General features: G+C 47.2%; 1 protein-coding gene and 1 long non-coding RNA gene across 2 annotated transcripts in view; both read right to left on the bottom strand.

Moving 5' to 3' along the window:
- TMEM178B (transmembrane protein 178B) overlaps positions 1–27,802 on the bottom strand; it is a 358,912-nt gene that overhangs the window by 253,246 nt on the left and 77,864 nt on the right. The window lies entirely within an intron of this gene.
- On the bottom strand, positions 602–25,000 carry LOC122212721. Its single transcript, XR_006199265.1, has 2 exons — positions 24,816–25,000; positions 602–937 (listed from the first exon to the last, which is right to left on the bottom strand). It is a non-coding gene; the product is annotated as an uncharacterized LOC122212721 (long non-coding RNA).

Below are 27,802 nucleotides of genomic sequence, written 5' to 3'. Positions count from 1 at the left end.
CCCCAGAAAAGGAGACAGTTCTGAATCTTTCAGCAGGTTTTTGACATGGTATTTTTAAAATGTCATTACACAGTAACTCCCTCACCAAAGGAAATAAAGAACGAGGCGTTGTTGGGCTTGCCCCACACCACCTGTCTTCCCGGTAAGGTCTGGCTGCGGCTTTTCTCCATGTGCTCATGTATTTTCCAGCTTGAAACCAGCTGCCTGAGAGAGGAGGAGAAGGTGAGGTATGGCTTTAAATCACCACTGAGGGTGTAGTAAATAACCCGTTCCCTTATTCCCATCACAGCCCTAATAACCTTCTGGAAAGTTCAGAGCCCCAAGCCTTCATTGCCCTCCCCATACCCCTCCCCACAGGGTGCAGACACCCAGTGAAGGAGGCATCGGCTTCCCCAGGCAGTTTCGGCTGCTGGAAGGACCATCAATCACCAGGCTGTGACAGACAAACGAGGCGAGAAGGAGACCAAGTCTGGTTTTTCACTGGAGAACAATGAGCTCATGCTTTCTCTCCAGGGACCCAGGAAGTGGAGACAGCTCTTGAGATGGGGAGACAGTGATGGAGACGGGCAGGAGTGATGAAGGATGGGCAGGCGAGAGGGAGGAGGCCAGTCTGGCACTTTTTTAATGTCACTTTTGATAAGAATTCCCAGCTTTCAGGCCAGAGGGAAACATCCATTTTCTTTAAATTAAGGATCCAGCATGAGGCAGTTGTCCTAAAGGGGAGGGACAGCGAGAAGATAAACTGGTTGCAAATTCTTCATTCCTGCTCCTTCAGAGAAAAGATGATCGTTCATGAGTCACCAAAATTGCAGATGCCACAGCACAAATGGCTCTACTTTGCCACTGCTGCTCGGAGGTGGGGTCCAAGATCCGATACATGGACAGAGACTTTGGGTAGCTTTTTTGAAGGTGGGTCTGCAACCCTCAGTGTGCATCTCTGGAAGGCAAAAGGCCAGTCATTTCCAACAAGCTGAACCAGTTAAAAAAAAAAAAAAAGAAAGAAAAAAAAATTCAGACAGCTGCCCAGATGTTTTTAAACAGCTAAATGAAGGTTTGATTTCAGCTAGGGGGAAAAAAATCCTGATTACAGAGTTTTCCAGTTTTCGTCTGAAAAGGGAGTTATATAATCCTGATTTTCTTTACCAGTTAATTCCGAGAAACTGTGTGTGTGTGTGTGTGTGTGTGTGTGTGTGTGTCCGTCCCCGGGTATCCGTGTGTGAGCATATGTGTATTTGGGGCAAGAATGGAGGAAGCTGGGTTGTAGATGAGAAACCAAACCCAGATGATTATTTCAGTCTTCAACCTGCTGTGTGCCTTAGCTAAAAACTGAATGGAAACTAAAGATTACAGAAACAAAGTAGAAGGCCCCAATAAATTATGTTTTTCTTCACATCTCTATTTTACCAAAATATCTTTTTATACATTTTAGTTTTTCTAATGCTTATTTTTGAGGGAGACACACACAGAGTGCAAAGCAGGGGAGGGGCAGAGAGAGAGGGAGACACAGAATCGAAAGCAGGCTCCAGGTTCTGAGCTGTCAGCACAGAGCCTGACGCCAGACTTGAACTCACAAACCCTGAGATCAGGACCTGAGCCGAAGTTAGATGCTTAACCAAGTGAACCATCCGGGAGCCCCTCTATTTTACAAAATTGACCATTTTCTCCTTTAAGCTAAATGGCTTGGCTAGAATAAAGAAGTGTTAACTTAGCCTGACTCATTCGTTGAAATAAAACTCAAACCCAAGTATGAAAATATGAATAGTGAATTACTCTTCTGTGCTGTGTCCATCAGCACTATTGTGGTTGAGAGCCTGGGCCCTGGAGCCAGCTTGCCTGGGGTTAAATCTTAGCTTTGACACTCTCTGGTGTATGGTCGTGGCCAAATTAATGAAGCCCGCTGTGCCTCCACTTAAAGGGATAGGATACAAATATCTACCCCCTCGAGAGTACTGTGAGAATTCAGTGAAGTAATACAGGAAAAGCACTTAACACCTGCTACAATGGAAACTCTCCATAATGGTTATTATTATATCTTCAGCCATACGATATCCATGTAAGATGAAGATTTGTTATATGTGTCAGATGCCAGGTAGGTTTTTTAAGACATGCAGTGAGCACCTATCTGGCATGCTTTGGCAAAAAGAAACGCACATCCTAGGAGACAGGCTGCCCGCGGCCCGTCTCCTTCCTGCCTGGTGTGCTTCCTCAGCCAGCTCTGGCATGCCCTCCGCCCCCACCCCAACCCCAGCTCAGGGCTCTCCCCGCAGGCTCCGACCCTGGCCACATCCTACCACCCTGCTCCTGCCTCAAGGACCGACACCACCGCCTCCCACATCCAGCCACTCTAACCCTGGTTACACCAGTGACCTTCTCCAACCCGTCTACACCCCGCGTCTGTGAGATCCTCACTTCCACGACAAAAGAAACATCACTCTGACTACACAGCACCAAGTACAGTCTGAACACCCATAACCAGACAAGTCGCCATGTGGGACAAGCCTCTGACCCATGAGGATAGCACCACTTAGTGTCCCCTAGCCAGAACCTGATGATCGTGGGTCAAAGCCAAGGTGGAATTTTTCTTTTAAACTTCCTGGAAATGCTGCCCCCCATTCCACCACCCAATCAAAAGAGAAAAACCTGAGTCAGAGAATATCAATGTTTGGTAAAGAGTCGGGGGGAAAGAAGCTTTCGACCGGTTGATGGGAGTGTGAATTGTTACAAACACTTGACCAAATCAAGTGAACTGGTGATGTTGATGTCCAGTGGCCCCAAATCATGCCCCACCCCCCAGACAAACTCCTGCACATGTGCCAAGAAGGAGAGGTCCCAAAGGATGCTCCGTATGGCACTGAAGGTCCATCAAGTAGGAGACAAGTGTGGCTATATTCACAGGATAGGATATTCTATGATAGTTTAAATGAATAACCTAGGGGCGCCTGGGTGGCTCAGTCGGTTGAGCATCCGACTTCAGCTCAGGTCATGATCTCACAGTTCGTGAGTTCGATCCCCACGTTGGGCTCTGTGCTGACAGCTCAGAGCCTGGAGCCTGCTTCGGATTCTGTGTCTCCCTCTCTCTCTGCCCCTAACCCACTCACATTGTTTCTCTGTCTCACAAATAAACAAACGTTAAAAAAAATAATAAATGAATAACCTAGAACCGTGTATACTGAGACAGAAACAGTCCCCAAAATATAACGCTGAGTGAAAAAACAGAACTGTAGAGTTCCACCTACTGTACCTTCTCTTTTTGTATTTTAAGTTTTTTCTCCCACAAAATATTGTCTTCTGGGATCCACTAAGAAAGAATACAATCATATTCAAGAAGAAATCCACCCATTCCCTTAACAAAAATCAAAGACACATCATCCAAGTTTTAATGGCAAGAGACCCTCCTGGGGGGCCGGGCCGCTCACCTCCTGCTGATCTCCTCCCAGGAGCATCTCACTAATCACCTGTGCATCCCATTCACCTCCCCTAGCGCACGCAGGTGCTGGCCCCGCGGATGGATGCCAACAGGACAAATGAGACGGAGACCCAGGAAAGCACAAAGGATACAGCACACGGTGAACACCACCCGGTGCTGGCGGAGGGAGGGAAGGTCATGGATGGCTGAGGACACCAGGGAATGCTGGGGAAAGGAAGAGGACCATGTTCTTCAGCTTGGTGGGATGTAGAACATGGGGGGGAAGGGGTAGCGTGGGGCCTGCCAGCGCCCAACGAACCCACGGTTGACTCAACGGGAGCAAACTAGTCCAGAGCCAGAGCTTGGTGGAGTCCCACAGGCGATCGTTTGGGTTGATGCCAGAGTACCGAGTGGAGAACTCAGGCAGGGGCTGTCCTGGTTGTCCAGGCATCAGTATGCAGCCAGAGTACAGAGTACGGCTAGAGGCATGGACTAGGAGGACACATGTGGAGCCCTCCTCGTCTACACTGGCTTCCTGGCCCCTTGGATTTGACCTGCTCCTGCAGGGACAGGTGCAGCATCGCTCTCCCTACATGTGGGGCTAGGACCTCTGCTGCATGGCAGCCGTACTTTCAGGGCATAGGAGCAAAGAGGTGGTGAGTGGATGCCCTCTGGGATCCCAGGAATCCAAAATGAGGGAGCTGAGAAGAGCAAATCATCCTAATGGAGTAACCCACTCCTTGAGAGGCTGCCCAACGCCTCCCTAAGTACAATGAACGTTGCTCCTGGGCCCCTCGGGGTTTGCACTCGGGGCTTCACTGAAATCAGCAGCCAGCACACAGAAGCAGAGTGAGAGAAGACAGACAGACAGCCATCTCTTACGTAGTTGTGCAAGGCCTCAGGGAACCACTCCAATCACTGCAATGAAACAGAACTGGTGCAGCACCAGCCTGGCAAGGTGGCTTTCAGAAGGGAACCCAGCATCTAGAAAGCAGAGCTAAGAGCAGGAGCACTCCACAGGAAGGGCTGGAGGGGCGCCTGGGTGGCTCAGTCGGTGTCCAACTCTTGATTTCGGCTCAGGCCACGATCTCACAGTCATGAGATGGGGCCCCGTATCCAGGTCCGTGCTGGGTATGGAGCCTGCTTAAGGCTCCCTCCCCCTCCCCTACTCTTCCCTCTCTCGGGCTCACTAGCTTTCTCTCTCTCTCTCTCTCTCTCTCTCTCTCTCTTTCCCAAAAAAAAATGAAAAACAAAGTAGAGGCTAGAGGGGGAGGAAGTCAGGACAAACCCAAGTCATTGGAGGGGCAGAGGGGCAGGGGAGCCAGGGAGCAAGGTGGGAACAGAATGGTTAAAAGAGGGAACAGGCAGCTATTACTGGAGAAATTTCTATTCACTTATGTTTTTCTTGCTTAAAGAAGACGGAATACATTAAGATTTTCTAGATCAAGATAAATAATAAGACTCCACCCCAGGGAGTTAGAGCGCCAAGTACGCATCATAGCCATGTTTTGGGGAACAGAGGGAGACTCTAAGGAGTTGGAGGGTTTGATGGCAGGTATGAGGCCATCAGAAGTACATGGAAACTGAACCACTAAGACAGTGAGATAGACACCTGGAAATGAAGAACACCACACAGCCCCCATTCTCTCCTGTCTCCTGCCCAGGTCGCAGCAGCCTTCCGCCCCCTCCCCCATCCCCTTTGCTCCCAGGATATCTGTCTCGGTGCTTCCTTCTTTCTACTGGGCCAGCCACTGCAATCTCTCCCTCACCGGGCTGGGTCACCTATGGCTCCCCAACTCCCCCACCCCAGCCCTACACCCTGACAGCTGTCTCCAGTCTCTCTAACGTCTCAGCTGCTCTCAGTCCCTCCCTACTACCTGCTCTCCACAAACTTTTCCCAGCATGTCCCTCAGTCTCTCCATGATTTAGAAGCCCCAACTCTTTCCTTGTTGCCTAGTCGGTGGGCAATGTGATGTGGTAGGAGAACTGGACCAGAATTCAGAAAACCCAGGGTCAGCCTAAAACACATAGGCGTTGACTATTTGGTATGGATTAGCCAGCTCGGGCTTCCAGGACAAAACACCATGGACAGGTGGCTTAAATAACATTTATTTTCTCCCAATCTGGAAACAAAGCCCAAGATCAAGGTGCCTGGGCTGTTTTCTGAGGATACATCGCCTCCTAGCTGCCTCGCTCTATCATCACATGGCCTTTTCTCTGTGGCGCACAGAGAGGAAGGTAGAGGAGGGAGGGACTGGGATCTTAGAGCACCAGCTCTATCCAGGCAGGGCCTCAGCCTTATGGCCTCATTTAACATTACTTCCTGAAGCCCCTATCTCCAAATTAGTCACACTGGAGGATAGGGCTTCAACACAGGAACTTTAGAATGATTCAGTTCAGTCCTTAACAGAGTATGGTGTCATCTCAAGTCAGTAGGAAAAAGATGGTTTATTTATAAATGGGATTCAAAACCTGGGTAAAAATTAAACTGAAGACATACTTTTATACCTTAAACCAGGATAATTCCCAAGGAGATGAAATATTTGTTTGGAAAAAAAAGTTAAGTCATCAAAGTACTAGAAGAAACTGTAAGAAAACTCTTCTGTAGCCATAGAGGGAGAAATCCTTTACAACTATGACACAAAATCCCTGAGAGAAATTACTGAGAAGCTGGCCTACATAAAAATACAAAATTTCTGCGCAATAAAAACCACCATAAGCAAAATCAAGAGACAAAGAAGGCACCTGGGTGGCTCAGCAGGTTAAGCGTCCGACTTTGGCTCAGGTCATGATCTCGCGTCTCGTGCGTATGAGCCCCGCGTCAGCCTCTGTGCTGACAGCTCAAAGCCTGGAGCATGCTTCGGATTCTGTCTCCTTCTCTCTGTGCTCCTCCCCCACTCACACTCTGTCTCTCTCAAAACGAAACATTAAAAAAATTTTAATTAAAAAAAAAGAAATATTTGCAATTCAAATAACAAAGGACTAGGAAAAAAATCACAAAGCACTGATCTCCCTCATATATGAAAAGCACCTAAAAATTACTAAGAAAAAGACCAACAATCCAATTTTAAAATAAACAAAAGGTGAACAGATAGCTCATGGACCTTAAAATATGCAAATATGCTCAAGAGTACTCAAAGAGAGAGAACAATATATTAAACCTGCACTGAGATGGCATTTTCAACAACTATTCTGGCAAAGGTCCCCAGGTTTGATAACACACTGTGTGGTGAGGGGCAGGGAGGCAGACACACTTGTGAGTTGCTCTTGGAGTGTAAATTTTGTAAATTTGTACAACCTCTCGAAAGGGCAATTCATCAATATCTCTAAAAATTACAAACAAATATCTCTAAAATTATACAACAATATAAAATACAAATACAATATTATAAATTATAAAATACAAACAATATCTCTAAAAATTACAAAGGCTCGATTTGACCCAGAAATTCCACTTTTAGTCATTTATCTGGGAGACGCAGCCTCACAGGTGTGAAATGACATACGTACAAGGTTATTCATTTGCCACTTTGCTTACAAGAGCAACCTAAATTTCCATCAGAAGGAGACTGGCTAAATAAGTTATGGTATATCCACACAATAGAAGGCAATACAGCATTTTTAAAAAGACAACTCATTATAAACTGATATGGAAAGCCTTATGGGATAAATTAAGTGGAAATAAGCAAGGTGCAGAGCAGCATGCAAAATACACCACGTTTATTTAAGAAGTGGGGAAAAATGATAAATAGATATATAGGCATATGCTTGAACACACATAAAACATCTCTGGAAGGAAACTAATAATATCGGTTGTCTGTGGAAGGGGGATTGGATGATCAGAGAAATTAAAGGGGAAAAAATGTTCCTTGTAGATCCTTTGATATTTTTAAGATGATGAATCACAATGTGCATGTATCACTATACAAAAAAGTCCACTACAATGTTCCAAACAAAACAAGGTAAAAGATGAAGAAAATCCAGCACCACGTCAGCCTGGCCAAGAATGGTCTTGAGTCCGTCACTTTGGCTCTCTGAACCCCAGATTCTGCACCCCACCCTCCTGGCTTCCACATCAAAGCTGTACAGGGCTCAGCACCCTGAGCTGTACAGGGCTCGGCGGACACCTTACAGTTCTCAGCACTCAGAACCCTCCCCTCCCCACAACTTGGGCCGCCCCTCTCTAAACCCAGGCTCCGGTCAAGCACCACACTCCCACCACTGACTCGGTCTTGACCTTGCACACCAGTCCTGCCTTATGTTCCCAGGACTAAGGTTTGTGGGGATGGCCAAGCTGAGGGCTCTGCCTTCCCCCTGGCTGGGATGGATGGCTGATTCCTGGCCCTACGTGAGCCTCTGGAGGCTCGGCCACTGGCTGCCAGACCTCCATGCACTGACCCAGCGGTATACAGCCTGCCCCTAAGTTCCTATTGCTCTGCGTACCTGCTTATGGTGTCAGTGGCTGCCCCCATGGGTGCCCCCTCCCCCTACCTGGGAGAGCTCTGACTTCCCTCTTGTGCCTCTAGTGGCCAACCTGTCAGAGCCTTCCTCCTGGAAACAGCTCTTCATGTCTCCCCCTCGGCTACATTCCAGTACACTGCAGTGAGGGATCCTCTCCTGTCACCGGAGGTTCCTTCTGGTTACAATAAAACAGCTCAGAAAACCTGTCGTGAAGCCCTCTGCAAACTGTTAGAAGATGCACCACCGCTTCGGCACGGACCTCCATAGTTGTGCAGCCTCCTCTCTCTTCTTCCCAAGGATACAGCCACCTCCTCAGTTTGGGCTTCAGATCCCTCGTCAATTAATTCCCCATCAGGCCACCCAGCCCTGGAGCTCCTCGAGCAGGATCCAGAGACACCTTCCGGCTCAGTACTACCAACAAATAACCTTGGCTGTTTGCAGGGTTGCCCGGTTTGGACAAGTACGTGACCTTGATTCTCTCTCGGCTTATCTTCAATCCACAGCGCATCCCAGACTTTCGAGGCAGACTGTAATTTTTGTGTGTCCTCTTGTGTGAGTACTTCAAGGTCACAATCACCAGCACACAGCAATCAGCTCTCAAATGACGGTCTTAATGGATGTTGTTTGCAGCTTATCCTAACTAGAATGTAAGCTTATTTCTTTTTTATCTCCTCGTAACACCTAGGGACGTACAATGCTCTGCATACAGATGTATGACGCATGAGTAAAGAGGGGCGGGAATGGAAGTCAGAACGCCCAGACCAAAGCCTCTCAACTTGGCCCTGACTCAGTTACCGCATACCTAAAATGCCAGCCAGATCCCTTCTCCCTCACAGGGATATTGTGAAGACCTAAGGAGTTCAGGTGCATGAAGGTGAACATGGATTTGGCTATTACACACAACACAGAAACTACATGAATTCATGTATTAAGAGTCATTTTTAAAACATCAAAGAAGTGCATGTAGAAGAGAAGGGCTCTGTGCTATCCAAGGGGACTCGTGATGCTTCCACGTGCGTGATCATCATTGACTCCTCAACAACGCCACAGAGGCAGGAGCCCTGAAGTGAGCGCAGCCCGCATTCGGCAGCCCCTAGTGAGGCTACTCCCTGCCCCACGGAATCAGGAGACCACCTTTGTGACAGTTCTCTCAGCTGTACCTCCAAGAACCCAGAGAAATCCTTTCTTGGAGCCCCGCCTTCTAAGAGAAGCTTCGCTTATCGTCCCTGCTGCTCAAAAGAGCGTGTGCTGAACCACATGACCCTCTGCCGGGCACCAGCTGATCCCGGGGCCACACCCACCAGTGACAAGGGCCCAGCACAAGATCCTGAACTGAGCCAATGGAATCCTCCCTCAACCGAAAAGGACACCAGAAGCATTGAAAGAATGCGGCAGGAGTTGAAAGGGTGCCATGAGATCAAGCTGGTGCCGAGGAAACCAGAATAAATAAAATAAAAGGCGGGGTAAAGTTAGGAGGGAGACAGGCAGTGGGGAAGCTGGGGAAAAGAGGTGAGCAAGCAGAGACCTCGAGAGGGAGGGTAAGACCTGGACTGTCCCAGTTCTTCCCCTTCCCATCTGAGGTGTATCTTCTCAAGAACCCCTCTACTTGAGTCATCTTTGTGCGTTCCTGGAAGCCAAGCCAGTCCACCTAAAAAACTCCTGCGACCTTGAAAAGGCATCCAGTTTCCAAAACCCAGCTCCTTCTCTAGACCACTGCTTTTGGTACCACCCTCCTGGCTCTTGGCTACCTACCTGGACCCTTAGGATGAACTCTGCTTTCCTACCCATTACACCTTGACTCTTTGACCATGAACTCAACCTGTCACCTTGACTCCTCGATAACAGCTTTCTCTCCTCACCCCAACACACACATACCCCCTCAACCCTGTTTTTCTTTTTTTATGGTAGCAAGTCACAGTGGGCAGGAAAGACCATGTTATTAGGCATCAAAAGGTTTCAAGAAATTGAAATTTCAGAAGGAAAGAATTCTAAGAAACAGATCAAGAACCAAAGTCCATATGAATATTATAATTAAGGCTATCTATGAAGCCCTGCTCTGTGCAAGGCTCTGAATGAGATGCTAAATACACACTCCCCAGAAAAAGCACTCAAAGTACCATCACAAGCCTAAGCCATGACTGCCTGGGGCTTTAGACATGTCTGGGCACGTCTGGAGGGTCAGTAGGGCAGCCGCAGCTCAGAGCAAGAGGTGCTGAGTGGAATTCAGAGTATCTGCAGTCTAGTCCTAGGATTACCTATTGCTTTCCCTCTCTGGGCCTCCCATTAGTTCATATGCACCAAAGACCAAGTAGACGGAGAAAATATCCATCCTGAGACAAAGTCACTGTGCAGAGACTGGTCCCAGGACAATGGATGAGAATGAGGGAAGAGTGACTCCAAACGCAGTAGGATGTGTTGCTCAAGTCCCTCGGCTCCTGGCCCCAGGGATTCATGCCAGAGCCCCAGGGGAGAGAGGTGTAACAAAACAAATGGAAGTGCCACTTGCCAAAAATCTCCATAAGACATTACCCTCCCCCATACAAGGCAGCATGGGTGGGTGACCCACGAAACGGAGGGAGCAATCCTTCCCTTTCTGATGAAATTACAAGCGCCAGGCTCCTGGGAAGTCAGAGTGTGGCAGCAAGCTGGACCAGCCCAAATCTAGAACAGACCAGAAGAGCAGGCATTCCCCCACATCAGACATAGAGACAAGCAAGAGACCCTAGCAGGGGAGCAGAAGAGGCCGATGGGCAGGTGTCACTGTCAGAGAAGACAGATCTTGACACATTCTGAAGGAAAGTCAGAGCCCACCAAGTAGCCAAGAAACAACATTTAGAAACATACATGAGACACCCCTGTGAACTTCCTAAACCCAATAGGAGGAACCAGAGAATCCCTAAAGAACAACAGGAGGGGAAGAAAGATGGTGAGAATCAGAACAACCGAACCAGGTACAATTCAGTCAACACTTACTGAACAACTGTGCAAAACGCCGTGCAACACAATGCAGGAGATATGCTCTTCGGAATCTCACTCTATGACCTGTGTCCCAACAAACTGCCCTTCTCGTTACTGGTGGCTAACAGTCTGTGCTGTTCTGGAGCAGACCTTGCGGGATACTCCCCCAGGAAAACCATAAAAAATCTCTCCCCTTTGGCTAAAACCCTCCAAGTGAAGGAAAGACCTTCCAAAAAGGCATTAGGGAGAGGATCCCAGCTGGGAGGACCATCCAGCTGGAGGCTGACGCCATGTCTGAAGGTGAGGTTCCTTTTCAGAGGCCAAAGCTGGCTACTTTGTGCAGTGAGGGGGCCAGCATTTGGACACACCCACAACCCTCAGCTTAGAACATGCCATTGCCAGGAAAATGCTCTTGGTTATCAAACATCAGAATCATCAATGTTCCCAATTATCCACGTTATCATATATATCCATGTCATATATATACATATATATGTGTGTGTGTATACATATACATGTGTGTGTGCATATATATGTATATATATGTATGTATATGTACACATATATATGTGTGTATATATATACATATATATGTGTGTATATATACATATATATGTGTGTGTATATACATATATATGTATGTATATATGTATATATGTATATATATGTATATATACATATATATGTATGTATATATGTATATGTGTATGTATATATATATATATGTATATATACATACATATATATATGGTATGTTACTCATGTGATTAGGTATCAGACACTGCACTGGATGCTGGGGGAGAAAGTTAATACAGCCTCAACAGTTTACAGTGTGATTTGGGAAGGGGGGGCAGGAAAGAGGAGGAGGAAAAAGCAAGCTGGAAATCAAGTCTAAGGAAATGTCGCATTAGTAAACATAGAGATCTATTTGGCTCAGTTAGGTTATATATATAGGTTACGATATAAATAGGTGCTTCCAAATGATTTGAAATCAGAAAATGACACTTCTCTACACATCTAATGCCTAGCAAAGAACCATTGGTTGAGCATAACACAAAGAACTCCAATCCCAGGCCTGTTGAAAGAATGAAAAGTTTTGACTTAAAGCACTACTTCTGACTGTCTACCAAGTTAGTCCCATTTGCATTTCGGATAACGAAGGGCAAAGCAAAGGAATTTGGGAGGAAGCATGTTGACGGCAGGGAGAGAGTGAGCTATGAAGGTGCCAAAGGTCAAGAACAGTTTTCTACCATCCTTGGTTCACTGAGCCCACGCTGCTGGAAGATCTGAAGTCTGTGAAGAGGCCAGCAAGGACACAGCTCTTATACCCCCGGACTTAGAATTTGTGGGACTTAGAGTCAACATGGTTTTGATGAGGAGAAACTTTGGCCAGTTAAGGTACAACTCATTCACTCACACACATGTAATTTTCCAATAAAAGGCTCCAAATACGTGACAAAATGCAAGACTTCCATAACCTCTAGGACAACAGTATTGCTTCAATGATTCACTTCCAGGTCTTGATAAACACCAAGCAGACCAGTCAATGCCAGCATCTACATCATCCCATCTCTCAGTTTCTCCCACTAACTCTTTCCAGCCAGGTGACCCACTTCTTTTCCCTTGTGTGATTCCAGAGAGCCCATGACCTACAATTGGACTGAAATCCAAAAAGAAGAGTCCAAAAACATTCTTGGCTTCAAAGAATGTGTCCTTAATTATGAAGGTCTTCTCAATCGTGGTGTCTTGAGGCCAATGCATAGCAGGCTTGAGTCGCTCCTGATGCCCAAGACAGACTTCTGAATTTCCAGAACCCCAAAATTCCTAAGCCCTAATTTTTCCCAATATTTTAATTCTTGCAGGTCCAGCTTCAAGGCATGAGGACCTCAGATGTAAGCTAATAGGGAACAGTGTGCAATTCGAAATAGGCCTGGGTGAGAAGAACTAGCCAACTCCAAGTCTAGCTCTGAACAAGAATCACAAGGTCCAAATATCAATGTTGCTGGTGAGGCAAGGGGTCTAAGCTGGTGGGTAGACCCTGGAAGCAGGACACTTTGGGTCGAGATGAACCTCCTAGTTGGGCAGCCGGAAACACCAGCATTCTAGGAAAGGGGATGGTGGATCATGGAAAGGCTCACCGCCCAGGGAGGGAGAATTGTCAAGAGTTTTAGGAAATGACAGGTACCATTTAGCATGGTCCTTAAGCATTCAAGGACCAGACTCAAGAACCAGTGACAGAGGAAGGGAACACATGGCCGTGGCTCCTGCTACCAGCTCCTGGCTGTGAACCTGAACTCACAGTCACTGTAGATTTGAAGAAGACCCTTCTGTGGTCATCTCTCTACACTGGTGGCCCCCAAGATTACACATTCCCACTGCACATACTTTATCATGAACTTCAACACACATGTGTCAAGAACTTACTATAGTATTAAGGCCTCAAAGGGCTTACAGTCTAACCATACGTGTAAAGATATGTTTATGAGCACATTGCTGTGATGATACAAACTTGTATAAAACAGCCAGAGGTCAGACACACATACATCTCATTTTGTCTCTAAAACAAATATATAAACTCCCTGGGAAGAGGACCACGCCTTCCGAAGCCTTTGAACGCTCATCATCCTACCCTGTACACCTCACTATTGCACAGCACGTGAGAGCTGGATGGTGGGTAGACGAATGGTGGTGGAATTTCCTCACTCAGAGCCTTCTGGAAGGAGACTGAGAAGCAACAGAGGGCAGGGCACAATAAAACCTGTAATTTTACAATTGGAAGTGATGTTAGAGATATCTGGTGACATTTCTCATTTCAGATAAGGAAACTAAGGACCAGAGGAATTAGGTGACAAGTCAAACAACTAGGAACTATGCAATTCAGGAATTAATGCAGACGTCACCATCCTCTGCCAGGTGATGCTGAAAAGTAAAAGGAGAATACTTCAAATAGTACCCATCCCTTGGATTTGAATATACCCCAGTGAAATAACACCTAAAATATGACCAAGTCTAACGCAAGCTCAGATTGACACAGTAAAACTACCAATGGGGTATGAAATTTGTCCCCCTGAACGTGACTAAGGGAAAGAAGAGAGGGTGACCTCAGAAGCAGAGTGCAGAGTTGAGGACAAGGCTGGAATGAATGTCATGCTTTTGCATATATGTATTTGTATTTTATTTAGATTCTTATTTTGTTAAACCACATCTACCAATTCTCTCCCTCCACCATTTGACCTGTTAATAAGCTCAAAGGAATAAAGGCCCCTATTGTTTCAAAGGCTTAAATTCACGGACAGTTAAGGACCACAGACTATTGACATCCTAATCAGATCGCTTTCCTCTTAAAAGTGGGTGGAGGTAGGAGGTGGTGCGGGAGCACGGTGCCGTGCAGGTGTGCAGCCCGGGAGGACTACACAAGGGAGAGCTGTGGACAACACCAATGAGGCCAAGAGAGAAAAAGGGACTGTGGGAGAGGGTTAAGGAAGGGAGAGTACCGTACATTCAGGACAGAACAGCACAGGGCACCTGGATGGCTCAGTTGGTTGGGCGTCCGACTCCTGATTTCACCTTGGGTCATGATCTCACGGTTCGTGGGTTCGAGCCCCTCATCAGGCTCCCTGCTGACAGTGTTGAGCAGCTTGGGATTCTCTCTCCCTGCCCCTCCCCTGCTCACACTCTCTCAAAATAAATAAATAAATAAACTTTAATTTAAAAAAAAAAAAAAGACTGAACAGGACAAAGTCAAACTTCATCTCCTTTGCAGCAAAGCCAAGGATCAGCCTGGCACTGGTGTCTCACGTGGCCCTAAGGACAAAGGACACTTGCCCAGGATGGCCTGCCCTGACACTGGCATTAAAAATGCATTCCCTTCTACCTTGCCCTTAATAGCACCCTGTCCTGAACCACTTAAATCCCACTCCATGCAGCCTTTTCTTTGTTAAAGGTCACTTTAAATTCTAAATATTGTCAAATAGAACCTGAACTGCAACTATTTCTCTAGACCTAATCTTCTGCTGTCAGCAAATTCAGAGGGAAAAAAAAAAATCAATAAAGGGATTAGCTGCGAGTGACATTGCATATTAAGCAGCAGTACATTGTGTCCACGGTAAAGGACTTGCCAGCTACTAATACTACGAACCATTTCAAATGATGACTTTTTATCAGAAAACCTTTCCTGACCCTCTGTCTCCCAAAATGAAACAAAAAGTTTAATTAATCAAAATGCCTTTTTTCAAAAAGGTTTCCTTCTGGCAAATTCCTCCACCACTTTGCCTAAATTGGCATTAACCCTTCAGGGTGGGTTATTAACTTTTATAATATCGGACCTTGATACAACTCTTGATCCAAGAAAGTAAATTCTTTAATGGGAGCTAGGCTGCAGGAGAGCACTTCCTTTCCAAGTTTCTGCACAGTGAAGCAAATTCTACCAAGTATATGCAGATCCTGAGCTCTCCAGCCTGGAGTCTTATGCTCTAGACCAATGGTGTTAAGTTTGAGTAAAATCAGCAAATCTCTTAAGCACAGTTACACCTCATTTACCTGCTCACTTACACAGCCTCGTTGACAAGGAAAAGCCAGCTGAGAACCCAAAAGGAAGTAAGACGAGTCTCCGGGACAAGCCCAAACACACACACACACACACACACACACACACACACACACACACACACACACACACGAAGCACATGTTCTGTATTCATTGGAATAAAAGTCCCTCAAGGCCTTCGTTCAGGCCTGGTGCTGCTTCCTTTAGACAAAAGCCAATAGGCTTAATTATGGGACTTTGGAGGCCACAGAAAATTATAAAACGAAAAGTCCTAAGAGCAGACAACTGACAGCAGCCATGAGGTGGTCCTCTGGTGTCAAGATAGGACACAGGAAAACAAAATCAAGACCAAAGATCTCAAAAGTCAGAGCAACCTGGAACCATTTAGTGAGGGGCAAGCACCCCGATGACCTTTGGGGACACAACTGCATCACAGCAATGAACAACACCTGACCTTAGGATAACAGAATATCACCAGCTATATCTTAATGACGGGTAGGAGTGAGCCCTTTGAGAAGGAAGAAAGCCTCACCATCAATTCAAGTTATTTCTGATAGGATTGTTTGACACTATGTTTAAGTTTTAGCTTAAAGCTTAAGTGATCTAGAAATTTAACCTTTTTAGTTCAGTTCATACCTCAACAACTTTAGAAGAAACGATTAGGCGTTATAACAAAGTGGAGAGCATGAAAATATTTGTTTCTGAGTCCTCCCAGATGCAGAATTCCTCGTTGATGAGTTTCTAAAGAGAGCAGCTCCCCTAGAATCTCTTCAAAGCCTATGAAGCCTGCAGCTTCAGCCTCCTAAGAAATTTTTTGATGGAGAACCCAGATGAAAAAGTAAAGAACCAGTTCTCTCACCTGCACGGTCCCTGCCCTTGTGGAGCTGGTGCCATGAACCATGAACCTGCCTCCCCTTAGCGATTGGGATGAGACAAAAGGAAGGACTAAGGGTCTTCTTTAGAAGCCCAGAGACCTAAAATGGGGATGGCCAAATTGTGATACAAATACCGCCAGCACCCCTCCCACACCACGGCAAGCACGGCCACCAAACAACGTCAGTAGGGCACCTCCAAATCCTTCCCTCAACACAAATTCAGGCAACCATTGTGGATTGACTGGGGTTGACATTCAGGGGAGAGAAAAAGATTCCAGGCCTAAGTCATTGTCATGCAGCCTCAAATTAGATTTGCAGGTTGTTGGGGTTATAATTTTCCCATGAGATAGGCTGTCTTCTTCCATATCCCCACATCCTCAGCCATGACCACAGTCCATTCTGGAAGATCTGACTCAACTATCCCTCCTCAATGGAGCCTTTCCCAAATACCCAGGGGAAAAGGTTTGGGTAGGGGGTGGTCAAGCAGTGATTGGTTCTGTTCTGTTTCCATAACACTTTGCACAGTATCTGTCCAGTTCAAGAAGGAAACAATACATTTATTGAGTATCTACTCCTTGTCATGCATGGTGCCGGGCACTGGGAACAGATTCATATATGACGTGGTTCTTGCCTTCAAGGAGCTTACTTATAGTCCACCTTACAGGATTTACCTCTCTCTCTCTCTCTCTCTCTCTCTCTCTCTCTCTCTCTCACTCACACACACACACACACACACACACACACACACACACACACACACACACAATTTATGCAGGTCTCCTCCTGTAAGAATACCTCAAGGAGTGTTTTAACTAGGATCTAATGAGGAGAACAAAAGAATTAATTGAAAATGACTATCTTTGCTTTGGGATAGAATTTACATGTAATTATGTAGAGCAAACTGGAAGCCGTACACCCTCAACGTCTGATCGTGAACTCCTCCTCCCTCAGCCGACATGGCTGTCATTGCTTCTGTCCTCATCTGCCCCTGTTCGATCTGCTCAGGTCGTCCTCTGGGTTGCATCCTGTGCTGCCCGGAGGTAGCAGGGTCCTCACTGGCTACTGCCAACGAGACCCTGCGACCAAACCTGCTTCTCCCCTGGGTGCTGGGTTGGGCATTCCTGACACCCTCATCAGGGCAGGGTAAAAGGAGTCTGGAACTTTCTATGTAATGCTATTAATAGTCTCTCTGGCAGCAGCTAGTCAGGGTTTCACTCTTTAATCCAGTGCCTTGTAGTGTGGCTGGCACCTCTCAGGCTCTCAGGAAAGATTTGTGAATGAATGAATGAGTCACCGAAATGAAAAGCAACTATGAAATACATTATTTCACGCTCACTGTCCCGGGAGCGGAAATCATGCTTCCACTCCACCTGTGCAACTCTGACCAAATAATTTAACCTCTATGTGCCTCAGTTTCCCTATGAGAGCAATATGTAACATAAGCATTACCAGGAGGAACAGTGGAAATGTGCCTAAGGCACCCACTATAGTGCCTGGAGCACAGCAAGTGCACGACAAATGGTGGCAATCCTTCCAGCACCAGCACACAGTAGGTACTCAACAAATATTTGCTGAAAATGAACGCGCAGACTCCAGCAACAGTTGCAGGCACACAGTCCTGGCCCACACTCACACATGCTCACAAGGCCTATTCTACTGTTAACCCTCTACACACCACCCCATCTGAGACACTGTCCCCTTCGCTGGCTCTCCCCCTGTGACACCCCACCACCCCCCTTGTGTATAGGACATGCAAGCATCCCCCGGAAGGATCGCAAGGGAGACTGAGGCCAGCAAGGGTGCCCGTGCACCCGGATCCAGAATCAGTCATGGGTGTGGGTCTGGCCAAGACACAACCCAGAAACACCCATGAGCAAAATGGTTTTTTATTATTACTCTTTTTTTGAGAGAGAGAGAGAGAGAGAGAGAGAACACTTGAGTGGTGAAGGAGTGCAAAGGGAGGGAGGGAGAGAGAGAGAAGGGGAGAGAGAGAGGGAGGGAGAGAGAGAGGGAGGGAGAGAGAGAGGGAGGGAGAGAGAGAGGGAGGGAGAGAGAGAGGGAGGGAGGGAGAGAGAGAGGGAGGGAGAGAGAGAGGGAGGGAGAGAGAGAGGGAGGGAGAGAGAGAGAGAGGGAGGGAGAGAGAGAGAGAGGGAGGGAGGGAGGGAGAGGAGGGAGGGGAGGGAGGGAGGGGAGGGAGGGAGAGGAGGGAGGGAGGGGAGGGAGGGAGGGGAGAGGAGGGAGGGACAGGAGGGAGGGACAGGAGGGAGGGAGGGAGAGGAGGGAGGGAGGGGAGGGAGGGAGAGGAGGGAGGGAGGGGAGGGAGGGAGAGGAGGGAGGAAGAGGAGGGAGGGAGGGGAGGGAGGGAGGGAGGGAGGGAGGGAGAGGAGGGAGAGGAGGGAGGGAGGGAGGGAGAGGAGGGAGGGAGGGAGAGGAGGGAGGGAGGGAGAGGAGGGAGGGAGGGAGGGAGGGAGAGGAGGGAGGGAGGGAGGGAGAGGAGGGAGGGAGGGAGGGAGGGAGGGGAGGGAGGGAGGGAGAGGAGGGAGGGGATCATAAGCAGGCTCCACACTCAGCATGGAGCCTGACTCAGGTCTCGATCTCATGATCCTGGGATCGTGACCCAAGCCAAAACCAAGAGTCAGACCCTCAACAGACTAAGCCACCCAGGTGCCCCTGAGCAGAGTGTTTTTAAAGACCCGAGTTTTCAGGGTGCTTGGGTGGCTCAGTCAATTGAGCATCCAACTCTTGATCTCGGCTCAGGTCATGATCTCAGCTTTGTGAGTTTGAGCCCCATGTTGGGCTCTGTGCTGACAGCACGGAACATGCTGGAGATTCTCCCTCTCTCTCTCTCTCTCTCTGCCCCTCCCCCCGCTCTCACTTGGTCTCTTTCAAAATAAATAATATAAATGCATACATACATACATACATACATGCATACCTGACTTCTAGTCCTAGCTCTAACACTTAGCAACTAAGGGACCTTAATTGAGGGCTATTTGAGCTCCCAGACTCTTTCCCAAACAGGAAAATAAATTTAACATTAGTACCTACATCACAGCATTGTTATGTGGATAAAAGAAGGCATGGAAAGCAGTTAGAATAGTGTCTGTCACACAGCAAAAACTCTAAAATATTCACTATGTGTAAATAGACACTAGATCTACATTAAGGAGTGAAGAGTAACGTGGAGGATTGAAAGAAGGGTTTTACATCAAGTATTTATTTTATATTTGGGTGTATGTGTAGTTTGGTAATTGCAGGTAATAACTACTGATCCACTGGGGCATCGGGATGGCTCAGTCAGCTGAGTGAGTGACTTCAGCTCAGGTCATGATCTCATGGTTCATGAGTTCGAGCCGTGCATCAGGCTCTGTGCTGACAGCTCAGAGCCTGCTTGGGTCCTCTGTCTCCCTCCTTCTCTGCCCCTCCCCTGCTCACGCTCTCTCAAAAATAAACATTAAGAAAAAAAACAAAAAACAAAAAAACTACTGATCCGCTCATGTGGTGCAGAGCAAGCAATCAGAGGGAACTGAAAAGCAACAAGGCACAGGACTGTGACAGAGGAGCGCCGACTTTCCCACGCATGGCAGGTGTACCCCACCCCATCACCACCCCCAGCATCTGCTCCAGTGTCCCAGTCATCCTTCAGGAAAGGAGCAGCACCCAGGAGTCTGGCGCTCAGTACAGGACCCACAACGGTAGGGCTAGTAAGGGGAAGACAGCTCTTAAACGAAGGCCTGACTGACAGGGACTGGTCTGGAATTAGTTCTGTCTGCGGCATTTCCAAACCCTTCTCGGTTTGCACACGTCTGCCCCCAACCCCACGAGGTCCTCCCTGGCTTATTACCTCCCTGGTAATAAAATTCCACCAATTATACTATTTGATCCTTCACAACTCAGAGACAACTGATGACCTCCACTCCGCAGATGAACAACGGAAGGCTCCAGGTTTCATCAACAACGCAAGGCTTCAGGTTAAGTCACACACCCATGCTCTTTGTCACTGACCACATCACAAAGGAGAACTGCAATGAAGGAAACAAGGTTCAGTCAGCCGTAAGACAGTCACTGCAAGGGATTCCAAGAATTATTTGTTAGAATACAAAGGACTCCATCCGGGGGGAATTCTCCTCAAGAAAACTAACTCACACTTTGTTGATGATAGCGTTAACAGAACCGCGCGAATAACAAGAGGACAGTACCTCCCAAGGACCAAGAGAATATTCCATCTTTGGCCCGGCAATCCTACTGCAAGAAATAGAGCCTAATGAAAAAACCCAAGGGAATTGTCAAGTTATTCGCAAAAAAAAAAAAAAAATTGTCAACTGAGGCTCTACAATGGCAAAAATGTGGAAACCTAAGTATCCAAAGGTAAAGCCTAGGTACACAAACCTACACGTGATAAGCAAATCAAAAGCCTACACGGCAATATGGAACAACATCTGTATAATATTGAAGAAAAATCGATGGACGGTACTTACATGGACAAAAAGTAGAACACAAATTATTAAAAACAGCTTGATTTGGGGGTGTGGCAGGATCGTGGGTGAAATGTTTTTCTTTAATTCAGAGTTGTGCAAATATCACTAAACATTACCAGCATACGTGTAAACACTTTAAAAATAAGATGAGGGAAATTGCACTAGAATCTCTCAAGTGCCTAACAGCCCCGGTAATCTTTGTGGGTTTGAGACCAGAACCAATATCTTTTTCATCTTTGTATCCCCAGAGTTTTCTGGGCATGACCAGACTTCAATAAATATCGGAGGAATGTTACAAACAAACACGTCGATGATTCTCTCCTGAGACTGGGACCGTTTGATCAGTAAGAGCCTTTATCGCCTCAAAAGCCATGTGCCTAGATATTAATTAGATGAATTAGAGGTTCAAGAAAATATCCAGGAGGAACCGTTTGTTAAAAGAGAAGATGAGAGCAAAATCTGGGGAAGAGCCTGCCTGATTGAAATTTCTCAAGTTTGCATCTTTGATAGAATTCCACAAATTGCATTCTCCAGATACACAAGTAAAGACGAGCTTTGCGTGCAGTTCTCCAAAGAGAAGAACCTTCTCGAAGGCAGAGCTCACCCGTGGAAAGAGAGGAGGTAAAGTGTGCATTAAATTCAGTCACCGGGAGAATAACTTGCAGCCAGAAGTCCATGAAATGACACCAAGTCAAAAGCAAGAAATGTCAGAGGTCCTGGATCAGAAGGGACCGAAGACCCAGCTTGGGGTGCGGTCCATCTCCACCAGCTTAAGCAAATCACCTAACCTCCCTGGAAGCCGGGTTTCTGGTCTCCATCTTGGCCAGTTCAAAGGGATGTGGTGAAAATCAGGCAAGTTCTGAAAATACACATGAGAAACAGAACACAAGCTGTAAAGTGCTATATAAAAGCCCGGCCGCGGGCATTCTAAGTGTGGGAACACGTGAGAGCAGGAAAGGGACAAGGAAGGGAGAAGATTAGGGGATTTTCACAGAACTGTATAGGCAACGATATGGTGGAGTGCTGACCTACGTTCCCCGAGTGAACGATGGGAAGGAGCTCTCAGACCACAGCCAAACCGGCCTCCAGGATGCTGCCCAGGGGGAGGGGCCCCAGACACCACCTGCCGGGGCTGAATTCTTTTTACAGGGGCCTCACAGAGGTAGCCGCCTCAGAATCTGGAAGATAGTTCCATTCTATTCACTAATTATGCATTTGGGGACAGCACGGGCGGGAGCATTTTGCAAAATGTGTTCGGTTTAAGGGATTGGAAGGAAGCCCGTTGTGAGATGGCGCATCAGGCACCTTCTCTGATCAAAGGGATGAAAGAGCGCAAGGGACGTCGGTGACACAGATCCAGGCCCCTGTATGTGGCAAGGTGATTAAAGGCACAAATCTGCTTCAGAGCTGTCATTCCTAATAAGACCTGACCAGAGCAAGGAGCCGTTGAACTGGCAGAACAATGCCATTTACACACCCTCGCCGTGCCTACTTTGTGAGGCTGCACGTGGCGGAGACGGGGCACATGGGGCGCCCCGCGCTGGAGCTGCCCGGGAGTCGTGCAGAGAAACCAATGACACCGAGGGACACCTTGGCGTTCCTCAGGTTTGCATGGGCCAAGAGGTCATTTCTTAAGCCCCGCGCTGAAGGACAGGATGCTGGTGGGCAACTCTGGACAATGTGTCCAGCAATGAGTTCCCTCAGGTCAGATCAAGAAGCCCAGAGCAGTTTCTGCTGGAGGGGATCTTCAATCACATACGGTCAGTCAACATCATCATTTGACGGACGAGACCGGAGCCCAGAGAGGTTAAAGGACTAACTCTCAGCCACACAGCAAGCTCCAGATAGGACTTCTAACACGATCATTCTCTAAACAAAATATGAAGGGCGTCTGGCTGGCTCAGTCCGTAGAGCGTGGGACTCTTGATCCCAGGGGCTGTGAGTGTGAGCCCCACGCTAGGTGTAGAGATCACTTGAAAATAAAAATATTTAAAATAAAAAAATACAAAAAGCAGGAATCTGGCAGAGTTAACAATAGCCTGGAAGGAAACGGTTGCCAGGACCCTGACAAGAACAAATAAGGGGAGGGAACGCCTATCCAAAGCCACCCGCAGGGACCAAACTCCAGGAGGTGACGCAGCAGACGCACCATGCAGGGTTACAGCCGTGGTTAGTCTTTAGATCCCAGGAGCAACGGCAGAGCCACTCCTCACCCTTCCTGTCCGTGTCCTCCTTGCAAACCTGGAAACCCAAAGGCAAGGCTTGGCGGTGACCCAGGCCTCAGTTCCTGGGCTCTGAAGGAGCACCTGAGACATGCAAGATGGCACTGGGGCGGGTTCTGGGGTGATTCCCGAGGCTCCTCTGCAGGTCAGCCCTCCTCATCCCCAAGGATGCTCCTTCTTACCCCGCTGCCAACAAGGGAGTTGTGGTGTGGCTCTGAACTTTGTAAAGCCTTCTAGCCCATCCATCTCTTCCTTCTGGACGATCAAGTAAGTGCATGGTTAAGAAAGCAAACGTATCAAACACTCTCAAATGGATGCATCGTGGCTTCTATCAGCATGGGCGGAGTGTGAACCGCTCACCAGGCGTCCTTGCTAGGAAACCAACACGGCGAGGAGACGAATTCTCCCCCAGCGATAACGTAAACCCAGCAGGACCCAGAACTCCTGATGACCGCTTAGCTCCCTTCGGGCTGCAATCTGTTTCTCACTCTCCCAGGGCCCACAGTGACTACCTCAAGAACACCTTGGACCCTTTCCGAGGGAGGCGCTGTAAGGCGAAGGATGCTCCCATCCCTGCCCCACCTCCCGTAGGCCTCGCCATCCACATCTGGGGCACAGTGATCATGGCGGGCACTGCTGGCGGTCTCTGAACATCCAGCTCCCCTTCTCTTCCTTGGACTCAGCGCCCCCGTTTTTAGCTACGTGTGTTGCTTCCTGGGAAGAGGACTACATTTCCCAGCCTCGCTCACAGCTAGGTGTGGCCACAGAACGAGGCTGACGGCCAACGACGTGCCACCAAAGGCACAACCCTTAGCACGTTTACGTGGGAGAAGCTCACTCAATCCTCACGACGACCCTATGAGCCTGTACGGTCATTAGCACCTTTTTAAACCGAGGAAAAACTGCAACACACAGAAGCAATTTGCCTAATTCAAAGTGTGCATGAAGTGCCACAGCTAGGACTTGAACCCGGCCGCGGATTCCAGCCAAAGCTCTTCACATCAGTTACACCGTACGCAACTCCAGCCAGTCGAAGCAGAGGCTAAGTGTGGGACTTCCAGGAACGCGCCGGGAAAGGAAGGGGCTCCGGGAGGCGAACCTGAATTCCCCCTCCCTAGGGGGTGAGCTGAATTTAGAAACTTTTTGTTTTGTTTTGAATTTAGAAACTTCTAACCAAAAAAGAGCCTGGAAAGGGAAAGAGTAACTGGACAGTGGAGACGTGGCAGAGCCCCTTTAATCAAACGATCAGGGCTAACATCACCAGTAACAAGTCACGCTGAGACGAAGGACTCTAATACGATGCCATGAGAAAGCGACTTCGCCCTCTGTGGATTCTTCCCCCAAACCCAAAACTGCAGTCTAACCATTGACAAATAATCAGACAAGCCTCAGCTGGGGAGCTTTCTACAAAACACCTGACGCGTATTCTTAAAAACTGTCGCAGTGGTGAAAAACAAGACAGAAACCATCCTAGACCAAAGGAGACTGAGGAACATGACAACTAAATGCAGTGTGGTCCCCAGGATGGGATCCTGGGACCAAAAAGGAGCCTTATTCTAGAAACCGGTAAAACCCAAAGACTAGAGTTAGGTTAACAGTATTGTACCAATGTTAACTTCTTGATTTTGATAAATGTACCATGGTTATGTATGAGGTTACCATTAGAAAAAGGTGAATGGAGGATATAGGGGAACTCTGTGCAACTTTTCTGTAAATCTAAACTTATTCCAAAATAAATAGGTCTGTAAAAAGGAGAGGCAAGTGCCTTTTTCCTTTCCTCCACTTCTCTCTCTTGCTGGCCTGTTAAAATGATGATGATTGCTGGCGCTTCAGCAGCCACCCTGATCCACAAGGCAACCTTAAATTCACCTGGAAGACGTCCTGAAGACGGCAGCGAAGTTAGAAGCATAGATCCCTGGTGATACTCGGTGCTGTCTTATCAGCCCTGAACTACTAACTCAAAACTTTCATTTATTTTTTTTAATGATAAAGAAAAATAGCCTCTATTTTATGGAAGCCACTTATTTGGGGAATTTTCCGTCCAACACAACTGAATGAAGATTAGGTCTTTGTTAGTAACAGCAATAGAGTGAAAATCCATGGAATATCCATCACTGATGTAACAATTAGAATCTTAGCCTTGGAATTGGCCTGAGATTCCATCTAGTCCAATCTGTCATTTTTGAAACGAGTAAAAGAACCACAGGGGTGACTATTGTACCCAGGTCCCAACACCAGCAGCAAAGTAAACACGGGACCCCCAGTCCTATATCCCAGCCTAATTCCCTCCACTGTACCTCAGTGCTGGACAGGACTTCAAATGCCAACACTGCAGTATTTATATAATCCTACACATAAGATCAGGGTGAAATGCTCCCATGTAGGCTGCTTCTGATCATTGCACTGACGTGCCTACTCCCCTCTAATGACAGCATTCTTCAGTCATTATTTCCGAACCAATCGCTCAACCTAGCAACACATCTGCCAATTCTGCTAAAATTCTGTGACTTTCACATTTGACGTTTGTGAATAAGAAGCTCTAATCTTTAAAATAATGCTGTTGTTATATTCACTTGGCTTTTATGAAAAGAAAAACGTGTACTCCTGCCTCTCAAATGGTATTATTATATTGGGGGTGGGGGGGAAGCAAGGTTTCAATAGTTATGATCATTGATCACCAAAAACCCTAAGAAAATTACTTCCCCAATTGGGGTTACAAATTTCTTAGTCTATAAAATAAAGGTTTAGCTGGGATCTCAGTTTCTCTGAGTTTCCTTTTAATGTTAACGATCCACAACTCCAAAACACTAAACTATCACTCAGTTTTCACTACCTATGAATAGATGACCATTTTAGATTCAGATCTTTGCTTTCTTCATCCCACCTGTTTAGAACACGGTGTTTGCTAAACAGAGACCACTCATCTGTGGCGGAACGCATCCACAGTCCCCATCTTCACCTTTTTACCATGTGACTTTGCAGTTCTTCTCACCAACGAGACAGAATCTACTTCCTCACCCCTTGAACTTGGGCTTAGCCACGAGACTTGTTTTGGCCAGTATTACATGGTGGGAGTAACACTGCGCCAGTTCCAACGGAAGACCTTGGGAAGGCCGCCATGTTTCCACATGCGCTCCTAGCACTTCCAGCTTCGCTGTGAGAAGACAAGCCAAGGCCAGCTTGCTGGTCCTGGGAGAAGAATGAGAGGCACACAAAGAACTGCCCCAGCTAAGATGCCCCAGGCATGCCCCCCATCAACCTACAGAGGCAGGAGTGAGCCCAGCCAACCAGAACTCTACAGCAGATCAACTGTACCCTGATGTGTCCTAAGCCACTGAGGTTTTGTGGTTGTTTGTTACACGGTGAAAGCCAGCTGACCACTACCTTAAAACCTCAGCTCTGGAGGGAATCTGTTTGGGGGAAGAACTGGCTACATATATTTGCTATTAAATGCTCTGTAGGAAAGGGACTCGGTTTGCTCGGGAAACAATAGATTCACACGTCCTCGTGACACCACACTTACAATCAACCCTCTGCCCACAGGTGGATAAAGTCTGCCTCCCCTGCATGCACACTTTCTTGACCTTTATTCTCCACTCCCGTAAACGCACACACAAATGCTGAGTTATCTACACAATACCACCTTTTAAAATCATGATTTAAAAACCACTTATGCACCTCTATGTTAATTGCAGCATTATTTACAATAGCCAAATTATGGAGGCAGCCCGAGTGTCCATCAATAGATGAATGGATAAGTAATAGGTGGGGGGCGCCTGAGTGGCTTAGTCGGTTGAGCATCCTACTTCGGCTCAGGTCACGATCTCATGGTCTGTGGGTTCAAGCCCCATCTCAGGCCCTGGGCTGACAGCTCAGAGCCTGGAGCCTGCTTTGGATTTGGTGTCTCCCTCTCTCTCGATCCCTCCCTCGCTTACACTCTGTCTCTGTCTCTCAAAAATGAATAAACATAAAAGAATGGCTTAAAAAAGAAGTGGTGTGCATATACAGCAGAATATTATTCAGCCCTAAGAGAATGAAATCTTGCCATTTGCAATAACATGGATGGAGCTAGAGTCTGTTAGCAAAATAAGTCCATCAGACAAAGACAAATACTGTAGGATTTCACTCCTATGCGGAATTTAAGAAACAAATTAACAAAGGGGGAGAAAGAGAGACAGACCGACCGACCAAGAAAGAGACTCTTAACGATAGAAAACAAACTGAGGGTTACCAGAGGGGAGGGGGAGGGGTGAAATAAGGGATGGGGATTACAAGGACACTTATCCTGATGAGCACTGAGGAATGTATAGAAGTGTGGAATCCCTATATTGTACACCTGAAACTAATGCAACAATGTTTGCTAACTGTGCTGGAGTTGAGACAAAAAATTTCATTTAGAAAACCCTTTATACTAGCTCTCCTCTTTCTCAGTGCATATTTCAACCAAACATTGCCCATTTTGATTAATGAAATGCAACGCCAGTATTGGTACCATGGGAATGATAGGATTCTGTTCTAACTATGCATTAGTAAGAAATGAAATTAGATGTCAACGTCCTATAATGGGTTGAACATTCCTTTTATCCCTTTAGGCAGTGGTGCTAAAATGCAAACGTATTTAGTTGGGCCCATTTTGCTTGTTTTTAAATCATTCCACAAATACTTATTAAGCATTAACCTGCTCTGTGCAAACACTGTTCAGGCATCAGCCCCAGGGGGTGGGCAGCGGCTGGAACCAGAAAAGCCCAGGGTGTATCACATGCCAGCAAAGAGCAGACAAGGTGCCAGGAGGCCCCGCAGGGGTCAAAGGAGGACATTCGGCCACAGAGCCTGGGGACAGCAGAGCGATGTTGAAC

This window comes from Panthera leo, chromosome A2 (assembly GCF_018350215.1).
Source record: "Panthera leo isolate Ple1 chromosome A2, P.leo_Ple1_pat1.1, whole genome shotgun sequence".
NCBI classification, from domain to species: domain Eukaryota; kingdom Metazoa; phylum Chordata; class Mammalia; order Carnivora; family Felidae; genus Panthera; species Panthera leo.
Note: the sequence above shows the minus strand (reverse complement) of the source record. Positions and strands in the feature narration are given on the sequence as shown.